At 34.7% G+C, this 17206-nt stretch overlaps 1 protein-coding gene and 1 long non-coding RNA gene across 3 annotated transcripts in view; both read left to right on the top strand.

Annotated features, from left to right (window-relative positions):
- Positions 1–5190, top strand: part of LOC113505181 — a 32831-nt gene extending 27641 nt beyond the window's left edge. The window contains exon 3 of the long non-coding RNA XR_003401609.1: positions 5033–5190. This is a non-coding gene — a long non-coding RNA (uncharacterized LOC113505181). The remainder of the gene's footprint in view (positions 1–5032) is intronic.
- The window catches only part of LOC113505180 (E3 ubiquitin-protein ligase CBL), a 78935-nt gene that overhangs the window by 40040 nt on the left and 21689 nt on the right, over positions 1–17206 (top strand). The window lies entirely within an intron of this gene.

Below are 17206 nucleotides of genomic sequence, written 5' to 3'. Positions count from 1 at the left end.
AAACCTAAAAAAGAATTTGCCGTTGGTGAATGTACTGTTCCGATACTAGATTGAAGATCACTATTTAATTATCAAACTGTGGTGGTAAGAATAGTCGTAGGTGCATAAAATGATCCTTGATTCCAAATTGTATATATCCTCTTATTTGTCATTCAGGAATGAATGTGTCAGCCCAAAACAAAATGAATGGAGGTGCCAAATGGAACATAATCATAACATTTATTTGAAACTTGAGAATATTCGTTGCGAAAATTAATTGTAATCGTGTCGACTGTTATTGTTCTCGATGTATAAACAAACAGCGTTCGTGGAATCTTGCGGGATGTAATTAAGATGTTATGTGAATGAATACACAAGCGTTAATCTTAATACTTAAGCCGGCATCCTGAGCTAAATTCTGTTTTAGAAAATCTTGGAACAATACGTTGGTAAATCTTTTTCCGCTTAGCTTAATCCCTTGGCATTGTTTAATTCGGCTCCTAGTATGGCCGAATTCAGCTGAATACCTTATTTTAAATAGACCAACTTTCTGTCTTACCTCTATCCCTTTAAGTAATGAGGTATTTCTTCTTAGCGTTTTAATTTCAGGAACTGTCAACTTATGAAAGTCTGCCAGGCATAACAATTCTTTAGAAAAAATAAGTGATCGCTACGAATGAAAACCATCGAAGACTTAACGTCCGGATTTTACTAAGAACCTCAAACACCTCCAGGCCCTACTGGTACATGGTAGGCGAAGAAATACTAAAACAAGTTACAACCCACACTTTAGTAGGTCTGTCTTATAAAGATGTAAAGGTTTGACACGAACACATATTCAGCTTACGCTACGCCAATTAGACGAACCGTGGCGACGACTTCAGCTAATGGATTACGTGCGGTTCTATTACGTAATAAAATATTATGTTTGTGTTCCACGGTTTTTATTTCTTGTTTACATAATAGGACTCCTTTTTGCTTTTAATCTTCGGCCATTAAGTTTTTATCGATCGTTTTTGTATTGCGAGTGCATCAACTATACAGTCTCTTAAACGACAAATAGATTCAAGCTACTGGCATCGCAACTGTAATAATTGGATTTGCAGTTACAGAAAAGAGGTTCTAATGTCCGATATATTGCATTGAATGCATTCGCAATTCCCAAGTCTTTTACAACCCATTTCAGCGTCTCTCGTGCAACTGCGACATATGCTCAGACGTAAGGTAATTAAAGCAAGATTAAAAACCGTTCTTACTAAACGATCCAGAAAATCTCTAATGTATTTTTAACTGTAACGGTAAGCAGCGCCGCCGTGCAACCTAAGTATGTCGTTTTAGATCGAGAGAGATGCGTCTAACGGTACATGCTATTAATTGATCCGTGGATGTAAATAAACGATGCCGCCTTGTAACGGAATCGCGCACTATGTTTTCTGTTTAAAATACTGGAAATGTTCTATTGTTTTGATAAAACTGTTTTATACTTTTTTAAGTTTAAAACATCTGTTTTTTGGTATATCGCACTAAAAAGTGTGTATTGGTTTTGATTGTTCTTCTTTAAATCATATCATTCTTGATGCGTAAATTCTCAGTTGTACAATTTAATTGATGCAAATAAGCAGTCAATGCTTCCGATAAAAGGGGTACATTTGTAAAAGTTCCTATTTAAGTACCCGTTTCGACATTTTCTCAATGACATTGTACAACCAACATTCAAAAGTGAGTACTCTGAATATCTAGAAATGAGTTAGTAAGTAATCAATGGCATTTGATCGAAACTACAACAACAATTAATTCGTGCAAGTACTATACAAATAAAACCTTTTTATTTCTACCACAACTTCCAAGCTCTACAATTTATTTATAACAGATTTTCTCCTCAAACTTCATTAAGCCATTATCTAGAAATATCCAGTTAAAACTGTTTTCAAACATAATTGAATCGATCATCCATTACTGGTTTATCTTACGACCGTTACACAGCCTTGAAGTACCAACGCTTAACGAGAGTTCAAGTCTAGTCGCGATGTAATCTGGAACATATTTAAACTTCCAATTGTGTTAATGACGCTTGAGCATGACCGGTCATTTAATGATCGATAAATGGAACGTATTAACTTGGAATATGTTTTTTATTTATATCTACACGTATATCTATTACTGGAAAATATATTGTTTTCAAGAGAAAAGCGTTCGATGGGTAACCATTTATGTCATATAGAGATCCTCCGGGTTTCGGAAGATACGTTAAATTGTCTGTCTCGGCTGTTATTGCCACAGCTTTGACAGTCGTTACGGGTAGATAAAGTATGACAACCACTCTTATTAGTGGGTATCGTCTTGCTCAGGTTAAAGACGTCAGATAGGCAGTAGCCCCTCATAAAACATTGGTACTTAGTTGAATCCAGATAGACTGGAAGCCGACCCCAACATAGTTTGGAAAAGGCTAGAATAGTGATGTACTAGTGAAGTCCGAAATTAACGATCAATTATTTCCGGCAAAGCTGTTACCCTAAGTATTGTAATTAATAATTAAATAGCAATTTATGGCTCAGGAATAGAAAACCTAATCCAGATATTCATCGATGCGTAAAACTCACTAAAATTTAAAACTGTATAAAAAATAACGTATATGATATCAAACGAAGACATTAAACCTAATTACAACAAAACATAAACAAATTTAAACGGTCATTTGTCATTTAGAGTGACAAGTAATGTGTTTACAACGGGTTTTAGATGTCACCCGTAATTATGAGAGACGTACACTAGTTAAATACTTAGTAACAGTGTTAGTAGCACGAGTGTCTGTTAACTTTCGCGAGGTGACCGGGTCTAGTTGCTTGAAGTTTACTCAGTTGATTAGTTAGAGGCAGATGAGTTTTTTAAGTGGTGTGGCACATTAAGTTCATAAATGTTGGGTGTATACTTAAAGTGTAGATGGAACGATGCTAAGGGACATCGCATCGCTCTTTTAAGGCAAAACAGTTTAGTCGAAGTCTACTGCTTTAAGGAATATGTGTTTCGTCGCATTTTTCCGTGCTAGAACTGTCCAAAATTATTGAGAAATCAGTTTTGCTATGTTAAAAAACATAGCAATTATTTATTCACTTACATTAATAACAATGTATAGATTTCGTTAAAATGTGACAATGCATTGGTTTTTTAAAGTTTTTTGTTAGTCTGTTTGCAATAGTAGTAGGTAATGCCATAAACTAGAAGATTTTTAGCCCATCGTTATTAAAATACATTCACAGCAAAAGACGGTTTTATTCTCAATTAAACCTCCAACGATATGGCACTTAATATTTTCATATCACCCTTCAATAATATAACAAATAATATCATATATTTGCACAACCTTCCCTTCCAGATTTGAGATGTCAAAGTAAACATTACTCATGCATTTCAATACCGCGCTATTCAAATAAAAAACTGGCTAAAGCCGAATCACATGCGGACAAAGAGTTCCGTACTATCCTCCTAATATTATAAACGCTAAAGTTTGTATGTATGGATGTTTGTTCCTTATTCACGCAAGAACCACTGAACAGATTTAGATGAAACTTTGTACACAATTTATAACCAGGATAACCGCGTAGAATAGTTTTGGTCCTGATTTTATTCCCGTGGGATCATTTTCCATTTGTAGCTGGCTCGCAGACAAGAGCTAGTTAACTATAGAATGGAAAAAGAATCCTGAATATTTTACAGCGGCCTTTAAAAATTATTTTTAGTATTTGCTTTCTATTTTTATTTTAATAACGGCAACAGAAATACGTCATCTGTGAAAATGTTAAACTGTCGGTCACGGGTATTTTTATTCAGACAGCTGTTAGACAGGCAGTCAACTTAGGCCTAGTAATACGGAACTCTAATATGCAAAATATCAAGTTTCATTTCTTTGCATTTACTGTGGGAAATCTTGCATACCGATTACTATGAATATTCAAAACGTGTGCACACATTATGCGAATGCGAGTTTGTTTATATTAAGACTCATATGTTTTTGTTTGTCTCTGCATGATGAGTTGGTTTAGCATGCAGTTATAGAAGGGTTCTGTAGAATATTGTATTTGAATAATACGTTACTCGCAGAAGTCGAGTAAGATGCTCAGACTCATATTTTTATACTTGCTAATTATTGATTTTCTTTTTAAAAGTGTAAGATGTTTTTTACGTACTATTTTTTTCGCAATCCATAGTATTTAAGTCCAAAAAATTGTGTGATAAGTTAGGATAATCTATTTATGGGCTATTTTCAAAATTCTTAAAAAATAATAATTTTGCTGAATATAGGAAATCCTCTTTCCAATTAGAGAAAGGTATCCTTTTCTTTTATTTACTTGTTTATACCACATAGATAGCACAAAGTAACCTACATTTATACGGTATGTGAACAGAACACGTAATTCTTTGTTAGACTACGACGCTTGTTATCCTCATGGGTATTCCTTACGGGAGATCGGTTTCCCCCAAGCCTGTCGTAAAGATTCATGAACTCAATGGACCAAGGACAAACATTTTCAATGATTTACGGTTTCGTAACACCTATTTGTATTAAATTGTAGATTTTTTTGACTGAAAATCGTAGGAAAAGGATTATGAATATTGTACGAGTAAAAGAAAACAGTTAAATTCAGTAAGTTGGTATTGCGTGTATCTATAGGACACAAAGTAGCCGCAACACATAAAGTTATCTTTTCCTTCTGTCCATCCTCTTCCCAATTATTTATTTATTTAAACTTTATATACATTAAACATGTACAATGGTAATGTACAAAATAATATTTAGAGTCATCGCAAACCGGTAATGCATCAATTCTACTTAGTCCATAGAATAATCTTCCTTCATCACCACTGCACATGTCCTAAGTCCTAAAATCACCAACCGTTGTTACCTACTGTACCTGAACAAAATACTTCCAGAACATTACCTTACCTTAATAAATGCTGAGATGGGGTCTTATGGGAAATACCCCAAACGCAATACTTGTTATTTTCCCCATCCGGTAGCACATGCAAATGTTTCATACATACGTTTTTGTTTCAGGTAATTCATGAATTTCACATTTTGCTACGCTAAAGGTGTTGTTTTTGGATCTCCGGTGGGTTTTTTGTTTCAGCCTTATGTTATATTTTTGGCTGGTCGAGAAATAATGGAATGTTTCTGAAACAGTGAACTATATTTGAATATAAATCTGTTTGAATTCTTATTTTATTATTTGCTTCATATTTTCATTTATTTGGTTTACTGATTATCTGATAATTATAAAGAAAAGAGTGCAAAAAAATAAATATGAATGCGTCTTAAATTTTAAAATGCCTTGAAGATTACGACAATAACAGTCGCTTTTTTAACAACAGTGTAACGTGCTTCCGTCACAATTTAACGGATTAGAATACCAGTTAATTGCCTATTGCGACAGTTAAAATGCGAGTTAAAATTCAGGTCAAGATAACGCATTACTATGCTTGTGTGTTTTCCCACCTTTTGTTAAGTATTATTACTGGTACTAACTAAGAAACACAATGTAAAGTTATAGAAAAGAAGGTTAATTTTAAATGATTATTGCTGCTACTAGTGACTAACTTCAGGACAGTCTTCACTACCTTTTCCATATATCCTGGTCTGTGGCTAATATACTGTAAATGATTAGTTAGATATTATTAGGCTTCCAAAATGGAAAGTTGGGCATACTGGGAAATTGTAAATTAAATGTATTTCGTCGAAAATCATTTATTTACGCTTTTTTAAGTGGCAAACGAAATAACTTATGACCTAAACTAAGCTGAGTCCCATCTAATCTTTGTTAGTATCTCACAAGCATTTTCAATTCAAATGTTTCCCCTTATTTTCCAAGGTATTGCATTACCCGTATTCGAACAAAGACAAAGGATTAATAAATGATTCAAACGGTACTCCTGTACTGGATCAATAGAACGTAAAGAATTTACGCTAACCGACCATGTTTTAATTTATTCATTGGTAAGACGTCACGAGTGGTTTTTGTTTTAAAACCTCATTTTGCTCTTAATAAGGAAATTCATGGATAAGAAAACCTGAATTACGTTCATCAGCAACTTAAACCGACAGCACTATTAAACCTACTATTTATTGCCCACAAAACCAAAACAAAACTAATTCCGAATTAGGTCGAAGCGTAGACGTAGCTCTCAATATCACTCTCTCAATTATCCGAAGGTATTCTATACTAAGGTTCGGTTCATACTTGATGGAATCAAGTCACGTAATAAGATAAATTTCGATGTTTTAACCAACATCATAGGAACAAAACTGGAAAAAAGGAAGGTCAAGAATAATGTATTTAGATTGCATAAAAGAAAGGACTGAAACTGGAACATGCAAGGAGGTTAAAGTTAGCTTTCGATTCAGGAAAAGGAAAGTTGCTACCCCGACAAGAGCCTAGCACTCAAATTTATTACTTCAAGATCTATTCTCGTCCTGCATACAAGCACTTTTTCTAATACACATAAGAAACTGAACAGTCCAAATTGTAATGTGAAGTCGTTTTGCCATTACTTGACATTGTTTTCCGTATGTATCGACCTTAACTTCTCCATTTTCTTCCGGTACTAAGGATTTCAATTAAACCATCACCCACGCGTCGTGTTCTCTTGACGTAGATGCACGGAGCCCACGCAAGGCCTTCGTTCGTAACAAAGTATCGGGAATTTCGAGGGTAGTTTGTTATTGTGACCTATATTAATGTGTTTGTTTGTTAAGATACCTGAGAGTTTAATAAATGTTTGCTCCTGAATATTTGATAGTTTTTCGAGTCTTAAGAACATGTTTTAGAATACATAATATAACGGCACCTAAATATTTAAGATTTCTATTGGATCCATTGGATCTATTGGATCTTTCGTCATTTTTTTAAAGTTAGTATCATTTGTTAATAGATAGAAAATATTTTTTACTTTGACTCTGATTCTATTCAAGGTAAAATACGTCTACGTCTTTTTAAGACAACATTTTAAGGTGTTTTTCATTTTAACACATTTTGGTATTTTTAAAAAGATACCACCTTTTATAGTCCAAAATACTAAGAATAGAAAATACTTCGACCTTTCTTACAAAATTAAATTCGTTTCAAGAAACCTACCTTATACCTTGTCTTATGTTATAATACCTACATATACATATAAGAAAACTGTGTGAAAAGCCATAAAACACAGAACGATAGAAGGAAGTGTCACTCAGGCTACGCTCTTGTCAGTTTTAATGTTAATAGAAGACGATCAACTTAAGGAAATGGTTGTATAAAAATATGACATACTTGAATCGAGTTTCGTTTTAAGCGCATTATTTCTTTTTCCTTAGTTTTTACTGGTCAAAACTATACGACAAGGCAAAGTTTCTATTGTTTTACTCATTTACCGAGGCAGAGTAAAAAATAAACGAATGTGTAGGATGACACTGGTTCTAATATGATGACAATATAAGTGTGCTTCCAGCTAGTTTTCTATATTCTATGTACAGAGCAGTACTTGTTGATATCGCCTTTCAAAGTGTGTGGCGCCGTGCCAAACGTTGCAATGCATGTATGTCTGCACCATTTGTACCACATTTCACAATCGACAGATAAAAATGTCGCTCTTTTACTGTCCTGTTAAATGTTGTACCTTGGAGAAATACCGGTATCGTTCTCGTAACAATTTTGTAAGGATTTTCTTTAAAAAGCTATTATTTCGGTTACATATTATAAGGTAATGTTTACATACGTTTACAGCGTGAAACAATAAAAGCGTTCTATATTAGACGACCTTTCTCTTGAGACGAGTGCTTTTGTTTTAACCTCTATTTTTATATTTCCAAAAGCCCTTAAAATCATTGGGTATTGGGGACTTTGACGTTGCATGTAAGAAGGCCTTCAAATGAAGTCGAGAGTTAAATATTACATTTCTTTATTATTAACACCTGTCAGGTAACATTAAAACGCTTACTTGCAAGTATAAAAAGAAACATTAAGTACCAGTTTCAAACCACTCCCTGTCTGGATAGAAACTCAATATGATTACCATAATCGAACGTTTAATTAATCTTTACCTAGGAGTGGCGCCAGTCCGCACCCTTACCTATAAGTGGAGTTTCTATGAAATACGAATTCTCATTAATCTTACGTACTTAACATCGCGTCATCGGAATAGCAGAAACCTGGTGTAGATGATACACTGACGTTTTCTATTGAACACCGCCTACGAAAACCCCTTATAGTTTAATTAGTTTCAAACCTCATAAATTATTGTATATTGTTTGACGACCTCCGTGGTCGAGTGGCGTACGCACCGGTTTCAAGGTGTCGCTAGCTCTGAGGTCCCGGGTTCGATCCCCGGTCGGGTCAATGTAAAAATTCTTATTTCTACATTGTCTCGGGTCTGGGTGTTTGTGGTACCTTCGTTGTATCTGAATTCCATAACACAAGTGCTCTAGCAACTTACTTTGGGTTCAGAACAATGTATGTGATGTTGTCCGCATTTATTTATTTATTGTAAAGACGGTTCACTATAGCTTAATTGTAACATTTGTAACTATGAGGCCATATAATCTAAGGAAGTCAGAAGACGGGGTATACTAGTACCATTTCTTAGAGGAAAATGGTTCCAGTTGTGGAAGCGAGACGAATGTAGCTCTGTTTCTCTCTAAAGTAAGTTCTCTCATCAATAACTGCCATCATCATCATCTTCCATAACAGACTTACTGTAACATAATATAGTGTTGAGCTCTCAGGACTATAAATTAATAAACGTTGAACTAATATGATAGCTTTGTAAGGTTAATCATTTATGTGATAAAGCCTTAAGTACCTACCACATAAAAGCTAATTCTTGATCGCACTGTAACTATAACAACTTGTTGAACATATTCGACATACTCTATATTATGATCCGTGCGTGTAATAAAGCCGTGCTTACTAAATCCAGTCCGCGCTACTTGATTTTATGAATGGCATTCTTACTATGCTCGTTTTATTAGGCGGTAGGATGTGGTCGTTAAAGAAAGCTTAAGCTTATGGCGAGTTAATGTGGGAGTAGATTTAGATGGTATTTTACACGATCTTTATGTGCTGTAAGAGGTTACTCGTTGATCGGTGGCTAAATAGTTATTCTCAAGTCATTATGGTTTAGTTATTAACATTCTGAGACTAGACACTTCCTGCCCCGAGAACCCTCTGTCCTTAAGGATTCCCCGTCTAACCAAAAAAAAAAAATGTTTGTATTGATCATCCAATGTTTTCCTTAAAAAGGAAGCAGTCTATGATTTATTGACTGGCACAGAGTAGTTGTGGAACTTTTAGTTTGTTAAAATTCACCCATAATCCTAAACCTACGCGAATATTCAATACCCACATAAATAGAGCAAGAAAATAGTGGCCACATATCCAATTACTTGTTTAACCGACCAAAAGTAAACACTAACTTCACTCGGGAGTTTCGCTTAGAATTCCCCCATCCATTACAACTAGAGATGTATTTAGAACTTTTAAAATATATCGATGAAGTTCGCCCGGGAAACGTTCAATTAATTACAAAAGTTTATGAAGTATAGCTCTGTGAGAAGTTTAATTGATAAATTCACACTATTTGTGTTGTTTTCGTGTGAATATATATTTTATGAATAGGTATACAAATAACCACAATAATGGTAGGGACGCAGTCACAGAGTTATGAGCATGCAGATGTGTCATAATTTGTGAAGTCTGTCGGATGTCTGATGAATTTGACATTAGTATACGTGTCTTTTTGAAGCAGAGATGAATGGAAGACGAATGCTCATTGCTTCGATCGCGAATAACCCCAGAAGAGGGAGCAAATCTTGTTTAAATAGCTTTAAGAAGGCCCAGATCAGCCCAATAAGTTTCTAATACCTAAAAAGTAAAATAAAATGGTCCACTTATTCAATATTTCCGTGACATTAGCCTACTTTTACAGGTAATTTCCAACTTCACCTTAATTTACATCCCTTTTAAATTATAAACTTAACTGCCCATTCAAAGTTCATTGTAGGTTGTAGGCCTTTTCAATGAGGGTATCGAAACGCCATTGACCGCAGAAAGCAGACACCGCCTGCTGTGCCAATGGCTTCGTAATGGATTTATAGAAAATAGCACTTTAACGCTAAAGTAAAAGTACGATGCGAACAGAATTTTCTCTTTATGTTTACCGCTAGTTTATTCAAGATAGTTTTTCTTTTGGATAGATTCTTTATTTTTGCCTTGTATTCAACATTGCTTATTCGGTGATTTCGAAAAATATCCGGACCATAATTTTTCGATGTCTAAATGTCCATAATTTTCCTTTAATGGGCAAATGTAGAAATATTAAGTTTCCAATAGCTTCTACTGTTTTTGAAGATTTCATAAAACGTCAAGTAATTCATCGCAAAATTGCCTTAATCTATAACTGCGGTCTATCACTATTACTTTCTTAGCTCAATACATGAAGTCACGCGAATCGTTACAATTGGACGTCCATTACATAAATTGAAACGTGAAAAGACTCACGATATTGTCCTCAGTTTGTAATATCTAGTCTATAATAGAAATGTGTTAATGTTAAATGCCAAATGAAGTATAAAACGTATAGTTTTTAGGGCGTTTTCGATGGTTAGATAGGTATTAATATTATTTTTAACATTAGCATTTCTAAATTTAAAGATTTACTTTGCAGAAATAATCTTTCTGGTTCTCAATATTTGTATGTTTATTCCAGCCTATTATTTATGTACTAACAGTTGCCCGCGACTTCGTCCGCGTGGTTGGAAGATTTAAGTTATGACACCTTGGGTTACAATATCGATTTTTTTTTTGCGGAACCCTTATATTTTTGAAATAAATTATAGCCTATGTTCAGCGGAGATAGTGTAGCTTCTCAACAGTGAAAGAGTTTTTCAAATCGAACAAACCGTTTCGAATCCTATTCGTGTCAAACAAACAAACAGACAATCAAATATTTCCTCTAGATCTTTCAAATCTGTTTACAAATACCTAGAAGTATTTTCAAAGTTCTATTATTACTTGATGTGTGTAACTTTCTATTGTTATAAAGTGTGCTACAGTAGGTGTATCTACCCCCGTATTTACCCACACAATATAACAAGGACGTTTAATTATATTAAAAGTATTGATCTGTGTTAAATTAGCATTTTCTTTGTTTCCATTTCCCTGAAACAGGCAACACCGACAATATTTTCGAAAACTTCGGTCTGGTCTTATCTTTCAATTATCTCTTTACTAAGAATTTTTCTCTTTAGACGCATATCGAGATACATTTCCCAGAACTTTACTCAAAACAATACGAATTACCTGTAACTCGGATGTTTTCATAATAACCCACTTCTTCGTTTAATTTTCAAATCAGATCAAAGTTCAGTACTTGATTACGCATTCCTGTTACCTTACCTCCATATCTCAGGATCTAATTATAAACTTCTAATACTACCAGATTACTAAGAAAATTTTCTGCACTAATCCAAAGTCTCTCATTTGGAAAATTCATGCAAATTGTAAGACGAATATGTGAAGAAGCAATTAAACTTAATAATTTATTAAACATCCGCGTATACAACGTGGTATATATTTATGACAAATATACAGGGTGTAAGGAACACCGTGACTTTTCCGTGGGACCTGAGTTCTAGACATGATTCCAGACCCCACTGCGTTGGAATTTTTCATCGGTCTTTTCATGAAAATTGCAGTTTTTTTTCGCGTTTTTTTAATTTTATGTGTCATAAAATCATTTTTCCTACGTATTTCAATAATATTTTCATAAACAAAATCATTATTAAGCCGTTTTCACAAAAAAAGGCAATGTAAATGAAACACTAAAAACTGCTCCCGATCAGCTGATTCGTAAAGGTACTCGTCGGTCATCGCTCTCTTGCAAATCTAACCGAAAGTGACGTCAAAACCGAACCAATACTCATGAGCGACAAGCGTAAGAGATAGCGCAACTATTGCGCGCGCACTCGCACGCATTATTCGTAATCCTGCCTACTATTCCTTTAAAAAAAGCAGCGCGCTTTGTAGGCACCGCTAGCCGCCTTTGTCGACACCGCCAGCGCGTCGCCGACACCTACAGCGGTATCGGCGAGTGACGTACCTGTGACACTGGATAAAATAGTACATCGATTTTTGTTACACGGGTTCCATGTTATAAAATAGAAAATCACCTTCTCAGCGTTTATCAACTTATCATACTACGAAATTTATTAAAACCTTTTATTATTAACAGTTTGTTATTGTTTAGAATTCTGTAGTTCTAAAACATGTTGTTATAAACAATAATTTATTTTTTCTAAAATTAAACTCTGTTTTGTTACTAATATCCATCATCTACTAATGAAATTCCTGCCTAAAAATTTTTATCATTTTTTTTCCTACGAACTGCTGAATAATTATTCCAGTCACATAAAACAATTATGTTCTTACACAAAAGTACATTTTGTGATTAATCAATTTTAAAGGTTTAAGTTAAGTACTTTATTGTCAAGAATAATTTTACGATATTCACTTCGACCTCATGTAATTTATCGATAAAGAATCATAGGTACCTAGGTCCAACACTACTCAAAGGTAAAACCGAAAGTTCGGCTTTTTTCAAAATAGTACCTATTTTTACTCAGTTTGTTCCTTACGCTAATCGAATGTGCATGTGCAATCGGGTAATTCGCGAACTAATTATCGTGTAGGCAGACAATTTTACTGTGTTAAGTGATATAAGTGCGTGTGTTGTGTGTGTATTATTAAATTACGATCCTAGTAGCTCGATAGGTTATTTTACCGCCCGGGAGAATGGCAACATGCTAATGTGTTATGGCGAAGCACGTGGCAATGCAAGTCTCGCGATGAACATTTACTGGACGCGGTACTTTTTGCCCCGGGTTCAGCAGCAGATTTTTCGCCGCGCCAAAATTTGTGTGCACGTAGATGGCGGACATTTCGAAATTTTCGAACCTTATCTGGTTAGAAGTGAGCGAGATTAAGGTAAGAGTAGGTTTGATTTAATAATACACAAGACACAGATTGAAGTCAGAATAGTGTAAATTGATTGGTATTTTTTTGTGATTGTTTTTCGTTACATCACAACATTTTTATAAAATGCGCGCGCGTTTCGAATGTTTCGATCGTGTCGCCGAGTGTCGCCCTCCTACCACATTACAGTTCGTGTAAGTACGTACGCTGAGCGTAAGGATCGCGCGGTAACCAATTCATTGCGTGCTCAAAAATGACTAAATCTATAAATATTAATCTCCGACGGTAGCGACTTCTTTAATATTAATTAACACGTTATTTTAAAGTCATTATGCGACTTTGGTGGTACGGTGTTCCTTACACCCTGTATACCACGTATACAACGTTTAATATTAAATGAAGATGGTAATTTAATGATTTAATTAGTTCCTCTTTCTTATGTAGAATACGAAATTATATGGATGGAAACTTCCTTGAATATGCTCTAGGATCTCCTACTTCTTTCCCTTTTTATTTTCAGGATCTGTAGCTAGATCTAGGTCCGCAACCAATCTCTGGCCAATACACCTTCCATTACTTTATTCTTGATAAAACTTTAATCTTTTTTCGTACTAAGTAGACCTATATTTAAAATTCTGTATCTTTTATTACCATCTAATGAATGAAAACTCGGCATTAATGTTTGTATGTTCGATACATAATTTAAACTCCAATCGCCTAATGGAGCACTATCGTGATGAAGTTTCCGATCGACTGGTCCCAGCCTTACTATTGGGCGTGTCAGATGTCTTCAAGTCAGTGTAGTGCATTAAGCCTGTTGACCTACATCCCCGCTTCTTCAAGACTGATAGGATAGTGTTTCAGTATAGATCCAGTTGCCCTCATACAATACCTATTGTCTAACTTCTTTATTGCTTTCATAAAATTCTTCGTGAACTAAGACCAATTGCGGACTTCCCTCAGAATATTACCTTTGAAAAGTCTGAACATTTTTACGGCTTGGATAACGTTAATACACGTGCCAACTGCTATATTTATGGAGGTAAACAAAGCAACCTTATTCCTTCTATATTTCTTTTGTACAAAGAAAAGTAAAAGCTGAGAAAGTTAGTCTTTGGTCATAGTTAACATCGTCGCGCAGTTTGGGGTTTCCGTTGACCTCGTAGGCGGAAGTTCTTACCTTATTTCCCAATCAATACATCCTCCATACTTTAGGAAATGTATTATTACATTAGCTGAAAATATCTAGACGTAATATTTGATTGGTCCAAAATAACCCATTTAAACTCACAATCCTAATTTTAGCAAATTACACAGTCATGCAAAGGTCAGAATACTCAGTCAACAAAAATGGTAGTAACGTTGACAGCCGTATGGCAAGTGTAACCTCAATTATTCCAATATTTTATAACAAACCCATTACACAAATTATTTCTCAACTTCAATTTTTACTTTTTAAGTTGTGATCATAACAAAAAAAAAACATTTAAGCCCTACAGTTACCTTAAAGATGTAGAAAGAGTTATTCTGGTCTTTTTGTTTTCTCCGAGGCATCACCCGCCTATACCAAAACCATATCGAGCACATGATTAAAACAATACAAACTCAAGTATTTTCTTATCGACGTTTCCCAGACCTCTTCGTCTTCGTGTCAGATATCTTTCAGCTAATACAACACCGCGTCGTGGATTAGACGGGTTGACCCACTTCTCGCGAAGCTGACACTGCAATTAATTAAACAGCCAATTTGTATTTTATTTATTTTTATTGTTGTTGAAGCTGTCAGCGTGGTGATATTTGTTTTTATTTTATATCGCGTGAGAGTGTTTTATTTTATTTATTTATTTAGTTCAGGTTAACCAACAATTGTTTACACAAAACTTTTGCATTTGTTAACACAAGAATAATACATTTTTAAGTGTAACAATTACTTAAAGGTTAACACCACATGCTCTATTCTTTAGTTTTACATTAATTACCTACGTCTTATAATGTATGGTTGGTTGAATAAGATGTTAGAATGATCGTTTTAAAGTAAATTTTCCCAAATGTACCAAGTTTACGCATCCTGATTTGTGGTTTTAATTATTGGAATAAATCACATATCAATATATCTAGCCAGCTTTAGGTTCTTCCAAAATTCACTTCCATTTTAGAATCACTTGTGCCTGAATATTTCAGCCTTATTTAAATTTAAATGTGTACTTTTTATTCCGAACCCGGTTTGAATGGAAACTTTTCCAGTTTCATTCGCATTGAAGGGAATCCGGAACGAAATCTCTAAAAATTTATACTAGAAATTCAAAAGGTACTGAGCGTAGTCATTCGATAGTTTGAAAGTGGGTCAAGTTACGTATACTGGTGTCGGATTTGCACTTAGTATCCTCGATGTGTAAATTCTGGACACGTTATTAGGTTTCTGTTTGTCTTTCTCGGCTTCTCGGCTTAGATCGTGTGGACTATTTGATTTTGTCTAGAAGAAAACTGGGTTGTTATCTAGAAAGAGTATTGATACGCTTAAAATGTATTTTATCAAATATGGAGTTGCCAAATACGATAAAAAAAACCGTGCTGTACAATCTTCTGGGAACAATAATGTTTGAGAAGTCAAACAAAAGATAATCGAACAAATATAATGATTTGGGACGTTTTAAAATACGAATATAAATTTTATTAAATCCTTGTCTTATAAGCTTGTTTCTGTCTCTCTCAATACTACTAAGGATACGATTTATTTAACACTGCAAATGCCTTCTTTATGACGCCATCATTTACATGCAGATGAGCCAAGATCTTCATAAACCTACCCTTATCTGCAAGTTTATCTATTTAACATACCACGATACGAATTTATTATCATTAACTAAGCAAGCACTCGCTCTAATTTCCATGTCCACATAAATACAGAATAAACCGTCCACCTGACGAGCCTGGTCTACGAAACCTCGCCACACTTCATGTAGTATGCAAATGTACAGGAATATATTACTGGTTTGCGTAACTTCGTCTTTCGTAGATTAATACTTCGCGTCCCCGTTCACGTGACCTGATTAATCTGCATTTCAATGGGATGTTACTAAATTACGAATGGGATTTCTGTCACACGTGACACGACGGCTCTGTTGGTAAATTTGGCATTTTATCATCTAATCAATGACAGAATCTTTTCTTCTTGAAATTTCAAAGTCTTTGCCACATTTTGTGCTTTCTCTCTTGCAACTCACCGCTGGAAAAAAGTCTCCTGTTACGGCAGGTACGCCATTTTCGGCTTCGCTCTGATTAAATGTTAATCTCTCACTACATTTAAGTAAATCATTGACCTGATCTCGAGTCGTCGGTGCGTGTTGGGGCAGGTCGTTTAATTGCGTTTTATGGTACGTGTGGTTCAATTAGAGGTCGAAAGCCTCGTTCGGAATTGTTTGTTAGTGTTTAGAATATGATAAGATCCACTGCTACTTAAAACTTTTGTCCAGTTTATTTTTCAGGATGAGGTTCTTCTAGTAATGGGATACACACATAAGTAAATACGAATAAACTTTTCCTCTACCTCAACACATCAGAAATACCTGAAATATTTTATGCCGATATAAAAATTGTCGTCTATCAACATCGCATCCAACTCTTTCCCTATTAGATTTATCTCAGATTCAAAATATATAAAAGCCAATCCTTGGAATATATTTTATCGGTAGTTTTTCGTCGCTCGTCTCAATATTTTACGAACGATATCAACGTTATGTCCACAATTTCTTTGATCCATCTCGCGTGAATTCGGCCCGAAGTGGGTCAGTTCACATGGGTATATTCGAATAAGAATATATTCAAAGCATCTTCAAAACAATGAAGTTATTTTTATGATGTTCCCATGGTCTTTGTTGGACGCTCGATATGTTTTAGATGAATTGTTCACAAATTATTTAAGTATATTCGGAAGATTTAGGTTTTAAAGATTGGTTGCCTTAGTTATTCCATAATTATTTCTCGAGTGTATTAAATTAGTTCTACAAGATAAATGCTATCTCGTCAATTTCTCTTTATTTCCTTTTAAAAACGACTCCCGCACTTATGAATTTAATTCTTGTGTCGCGGGAGGTTTCATATACAATTAAAGCATTTCACATAACATCTTTAAGTATTAGCAACTCTATGGCCTGTCTATGTATGGCATATGACTTACGCATTCGCATAGATATTCCAACTCTGTCACTAGTCACCTTTACAGCTGCCAA

The sequence above is a fragment of the Trichoplusia ni genome, chromosome 24 (genome assembly GCF_003590095.1).
Source record: "Trichoplusia ni isolate ovarian cell line Hi5 chromosome 24, tn1, whole genome shotgun sequence".
In the NCBI taxonomy this organism is placed as follows: Eukaryota; Metazoa; Arthropoda; class Insecta; order Lepidoptera; family Noctuidae; genus Trichoplusia; species Trichoplusia ni.
The sequence above is the reverse complement of the archived record's forward strand: the minus strand, read 5'-3'. Positions and strand labels throughout refer to the sequence as shown.